The sequence below is a fragment of the Nematolebias whitei genome, chromosome 15 (assembly GCF_014905685.2).
Source record: "Nematolebias whitei isolate Nwh7 chromosome 15, NemWhi1, whole genome shotgun sequence".
In the NCBI taxonomy this organism is placed as follows: domain Eukaryota; kingdom Metazoa; phylum Chordata; class Actinopteri; order Cyprinodontiformes; family Rivulidae; genus Nematolebias; species Nematolebias whitei.
Genome location: NC_056512.1, coordinates 388599 through 394598, shown reverse-complemented (window position 1 = coordinate 394598; position 6000 = coordinate 388599). Strand labels below are relative to the sequence as shown.

Below are 6000 nucleotides of genomic sequence, written 5' to 3'. Positions count from 1 at the left end.
GTTGATCCACTCTGAGAAGGTGCTATTTAAGAGACTGAGCTGAATACAGCACCTCAGACTGAGGAAGTCTCTCGGATGAGGGACGAAACGTTTCTACATTTTTTTGTTGATTTGCTTTGTTTTGTTTTTTTTGAATGTCCAGAGGACCAGATTTAACTTTTTTAGACTAGAGTCATATGTTAAACAACAATATCAATGTGTCTAGAAGTGCTCACTGATCACGCACAATAAATCTGGTAGAGATCGGATTCATTAATTCAACCTTTATTTAGACAGATGTATCACTGAGGAATAATGGAATAATAAGGAACTGTAGGAATAATGTAGGCCTTCGCAGTGCTTAGCTGCTCGAGCCTAATAAACACTACAGTTACATCTACAAAGAAATAACCTGTTTGAAGAGTTTCAGTCAGGGTTTAGAGCTTGTCATAGCACAGAAACAGCACTAGTAAAAGTACCTAATGATATTCTCATGGCCTCAGACAATGGACTTGTGTCTATACTGGTCCTGTTAGACCTCAGTGCTGCATTTGATACAGTTGATCACAATATTTTACTACAGAGACTTGAATATGATATTGGGATTACAGGAACGGCTCTAAAATGGTTTAAATCATATCTGTCTGATAGATTCCAGTTTGTAAATGTAAATAATAAATCTTCTTCATACACCAAAGTTAGTCATGGAGTTCCTCATGGCTCAGTGCTTGGGCAAATACCCTTTACTTTATATACGCTTCCATTAGGTAAAGTTATTAAACAGCATGGGATAAATTTCCATTTTTATGCTGATGACACACAATTATATTTGTCCATTAAACCCAATGAATCCAATCAGCTACTTAGACTACCAGCATGTCTTAAAGACATAAAAACCTGGATGACCCTTAATTTTTTCCTGTTGAACACAGACAAAACTGAGGTTTTGGTTTTTGGACCTGAGCACCTTAGGAATTAATTTTTTAGTCTTTCTCCCTCCTTACCATACCATATCATACTATTTTATTTATAAAGCACTTAAAACAGCTACAAAGCCAACCAAAGTGCTGCACAGACAAAACAACAGGTAACACACAAAGCAAAATACAAAATGAGGTAAATCAGAATATACACAAAAAACGATGCAGATAATGATGCCAAACCAGTGTGGAGCATACAGGATCAAAACACAGATCATCTGGTGTTGAAATCTATTGAATAGTAGTGAGTTTTTCCTTAGATGGCATTAATCTGTCCTCCAGCTCTAATGTTAAAAATCTTGGTGTTATTTTTGATCAGGACATGTCTTTTATCCCCCACATTAAAAACGTTACTAGAACCTCCTTCTTCCACCTGCGTAATATCACTAACATTAGAAACATCTGATCTAAAAATGATGCAGAAAAACTGGTCCATGCATTTGTCACGTCTAGACTGGACTATTGCAATGGTTTATTATCTGGATGTCCAAATACTTCTTTAAAACATCTTCATTTGATCCAAAATGCTGCTGCCAGAGTCTTAACCGGAGTTATTAGGAGAGATCCTATTTCTCCAGTTTTAGCTTCTCTCCATTGGCTCCCTGTCAAGTCCAGAATAGAATTCAAAATCTTACTTCTAACCTATAAAGCTCTAAATAACCTAGCTCCATCTTATATTACAGATCTTATTGTTCCATATTTTCCTAATAGAGCACTTCGCTCTCAGACTGCAGGTTTACTTGTGGTTCCTAGAATTAAAAAAAAAACAGAATGGGAGGCAGATCTTTCAGTTATCAGGCTCCTCTCTTGTGGAACCAACTTCCAATCTCTGTCCGTGAGGCTGACACATTGTCCAGTTTTAAAACTAGGATTAAGACTTTCCTTTTTGATAAATCCTATAGTTAGGGTCGGCTTGGGTTTCCTGAGCTGTCCCTTAGTTATGCTGCTATAGGCTTAGACTGCTGGAGGACAAACTGACCACAATTTTCACTCTGCTACTGTCTTTACTTACTCTGCTCAACCTTTTTTGTATTTTTAATTATTTTTTTCTATCCTTAATGTGTTTTTTTTTTGTCTTTCAGATACACTTGGACCTATACCTGGACCTATCATTCTATGTTCATCTGTCTCTCCTTCCTGTCCTCTCAACCAGCCGGTCAAAGCAGATGGCCGCTTGTCCTGAGCTGGTTCTGCTGGAGGTTTCTTCCTGTTAAAAGGGAGTTTTTCCTTTCCACTGTTGCCACTGTGCTTGCTCAGGATGGGAGACTGCAACGAAGCCAAGATTCATCTTGTCTGCTGGATTCCTTAGATAGAGAACTTTACTAATTGGCTTTTATGTGAATGTTCCTGTAAAGTGCCCTGAGACAACTTTGTTGTGATTTGGCGCTAAATAAATAAACTGAATTGAAATTGAATTGATTACAATAGGCCTTTGCAGTGCTTTGCTGCTCGGGCCTAATGAGAGCCCGTTTATCACAGCTGAGAGCCGACGCTCTATCAGCTCAGCTCCGCTGTGTCAAACCCTGCAGCATAGTGACATTTCTGCCTGTCATGCGACACATGGGTCGATGTCAGCAGCCCACATCGTGGTTCTGCTGGGCCTACTTCACATGAGACGCCTTCAGAGATGGTTCGCCCGCCTGCGCATAAATCCTGTGCGCCAGAAGAGGTGGATTATCTTTGTGCCCCCCTCCATGAGAACCGATCTGAATCACTGGTGAAACCCCCTCATTATGTCAGAGGGAGTTCCCATCAGCAGGCCTACGTCACACATCTCGGTTTTCACAGATGCGTTCCTGTCAAGCTGGGAGGAATGTGTCTGTCTCAGGCAGTGGGAGCACAGTGGCTGGATCACATGTTGCTTCACATAAATGTGCTAGAATGTTTTCACGGTCTGAAACGTGACTCAGAATTTTGCCCCCCTGCTGCAGGATCAGCATGTTCTGATCCACACAGACAACAAACTGATGGCAGCTTACATAGGGAGGCATGCGCTCAGCCGAACTGTTACGCATCGTGAAACAGCTGTTGTGTTGGGCACACAAAAACCTACTTTCTATCAGAGCAGTGTACATTCTCAGCATCCTGAACAGGGGAGTGGACATCATGTCGAGGGGCGGTCCCCGCCACAGAGACTGGAGCCTCCATTCCGAGATGTTCTCTCGGATTTGGAGCAGGTTCGGCTGAGCAGCAGTGGATCTGTCTGCCACACGGGAGAATGCCCAGTGTCATTTATGGTCCTCACTGAGCCCACAAGACGACCCACCATTAGGAGGACGCTCACAGCCCGTGGTCCAAAATGCTCCTTTATGCGCTTATATCAAAGTGGACAGCTTTTCAGCGCTGGTGCACGGAGAAAGGTGTAGAGGCCATCTCATGTCCACTAGGTGGCATGTTGTCCTTTCTGCAACAGATGGACAGAAATCTAGCGTTAGGCACAATTAAGACTTATGCTGCAGCTATTTCTTCCTGTCACGAGGGCTTCGGTGACAGAACAGTTCTTAATCACCCGTTGATGAAGCGTTTCCTGAAAGGTGTACAGCAACACAGATTGGTGTTACGTCCACTAGCTCCACAGTGAGACCTAATGATGGTCCTGCATGCTCTGATCAAAGCTCCTTCTGAGCCTTTAGATCAGGTTTTACTTAAATTTCTGTCATTTAAAACAGCCCTGCTGTTAGTTATGACATCAGCAAAGAGAGTGAATGTTTGTTTGCTCTCCCTGTTGCTCCCTCATGTCTCAGAATTCAAGCTGACAGCAGTTCAGCTGTACTGTGTTTTAACACTGCTCTGAAAAACATCACAAGCTCATTCAGATTGAGAGTGATAACCTTGGATGGGTTTTTATCCTCTTCCTCATAATTCTGAGGAGGAAGCAACATCTCACCTCCTTCTGTCCCATGCACGCATTTTCATGTTACGTGGCGCAGACGGCAGCACTGCGCCGCTTTCAGCGTATGTTCGTGCATTACTGGGACAGCTCTTCAGGACCCAGCTTCTCTCACACTGGTTGTGTGAGGCTATTTCTGAAGCTTACAGTTCATCTGGACTGGATCCTCCAGAGAATCTCAGTGCATTCCACCAGAGGGTTTTCATCCTTCATGGCTCTGCATGGAGGGATGACAGTGGAGGATATTTGTATGGCGGCTGCCTGGTCATCGCCATGTTCAATTATTCGTTTTTATCTACGTGATGTTTCTACTTTCTCCATGACCCATTCTGTTCTCAGGGTTCTGACAGAATGATTATTATTTGTTTCATGGAGCCTCACTTTTGAGCTCACACCTGCCTGCATGCAGTTGTAGTGTGAGATATTTATTATCAGTCACAAGTTCATGACTGCTGATTTTATCGTTATTAATTGGTTCATCCTGAGGAGCTGTTGATCTGCTCTGTTTATCGTTACACTGTTACAATTCGTATCCTCCGTTGTTCCTATTCGCAGCAGCAGTTCTGCTATCTCAGACTTTTTCCTCACCAGAGCTCTTTTCTCCAGTATGCTCCTGCGCATGGAGCACACAATTACGCAGCGCGTAATTACGCACACAGAAGGCTGAGTGATGAAATGGTTTTTTGTGCAAGCAGGTGCTTCATGTTGTGTCTGAATGGACCCAGTGAGGCATAGACTACATCCTGCTTCGCCTTTAACCCACTAACGATAGCCTTAAAGGGCAAAGCCTATACAAAATAGAATGTTGGTTACGTACTGTAACCCCAGATTCTATGAGTATAAGCACAGCCCTTTACGCTCTGGGCCTCACTGGTTCCTAAATGGCTGAAGAAAAAAGCCATTTGGGAGCCGATTACCCGGTCTCACCATAATTTATACAGACCGGGGATGAGGGCCACACAGCAGGTGGGCATAGACTAAAATCTTCAGGACTGCGCTGCGCGCGAAGGGATAAACCCACTAGCAATAGCCTTAAAGGGCTGCACCTATACTCATAGAATCTGGGGTTACAGTATGTAATCAACATTTATTGTTGTCCATTGTTCTCATCATTCTTTTTTAAAATCAGGTCTCTCTTGTAAATGAGTCCCCGATGGATTAACCTGTCTAAATAAAGGTTGAATGAATGAATAAAACACACAAAACAAAGCACAACTAGCTTTAAACAGTAGCCTTTAATTTAACCATTAAGTATGTAGTGTAATTATGACAAAAAATGGAGGATTTACCTGCAGTTACCTTCTTACAGGTGAACATGTGGTACTTCCTGTTTATCATTGTTTTATTCAAATCATCAAAGCCACAGGGCTTTATCTATATTTTACATTTTTCCAGACTCAGTTTAGGTTTAGGAAATGTAATAAACTGTAGTCCACCCTCTGAACACTCAGGGTAAAACTGTCTGAATTGCATGTTTCCCACTGACAACATGTAACCATTTTTCTGATGATTTTTCACGAAATCCTTCTTACTGCAAAGTTTTCACAATACAAAACTATGACAATGGTGTCAGCTGAAAAGGGGGTGGAGCCCCTGCAGATAAGCGGCATTTCACTTCGGTACAAATTGAGATTGCCGATTGGTCAGTTCCTGACATGCCTACTGGATTGATTGACAGGTAGAGCTGAGGATCTGATTTGTGAAAAAAAAAAAATCAGAGATTTTACTGGCCTTTTAAAGACTTTTATCATTTGTTCATTTTTATTCCAAATTTATTCAATATTTTGATGAAACTAAGGTTTGAGAACTGAGTGTCCTTACAAAATCATAATGGTTTCTTTAATTTTCAGGGGTGCTGAGTTAAAATTTGGAGTGATTGAGCATCCCCAAAAAGAGGCTAAAATCACCACTGCCTGTGGCCTTCACAACCACAGAATTTTCTATTAAGACTCACTTCCAAGTTGAATAGCCATGGTCTAACAAAGAAGAGCTTGGGAGGGCCAGAAGAAGCAGTCACAACAAGCTAAAAATAACAAAGATAACAACAAATTCACCATGATAATTATCGAGCTTCATATTTTTATAGCAAACATTATGTTCTTCACTTGTTCCATTTATTTGCATTAAATCGTTTTCAGGTACTGTTTGATT

General features: G+C 41.7%; 1 protein-coding gene across 1 annotated transcript in view; it reads left to right on the top strand.

Moving 5' to 3' along the window:
• The window catches only part of hdac5 (histone deacetylase 5), a 212885-nt gene that overhangs the window by 153571 nt on the left and 53314 nt on the right, over positions 1-6000 (top strand). The window lies entirely within an intron of this gene.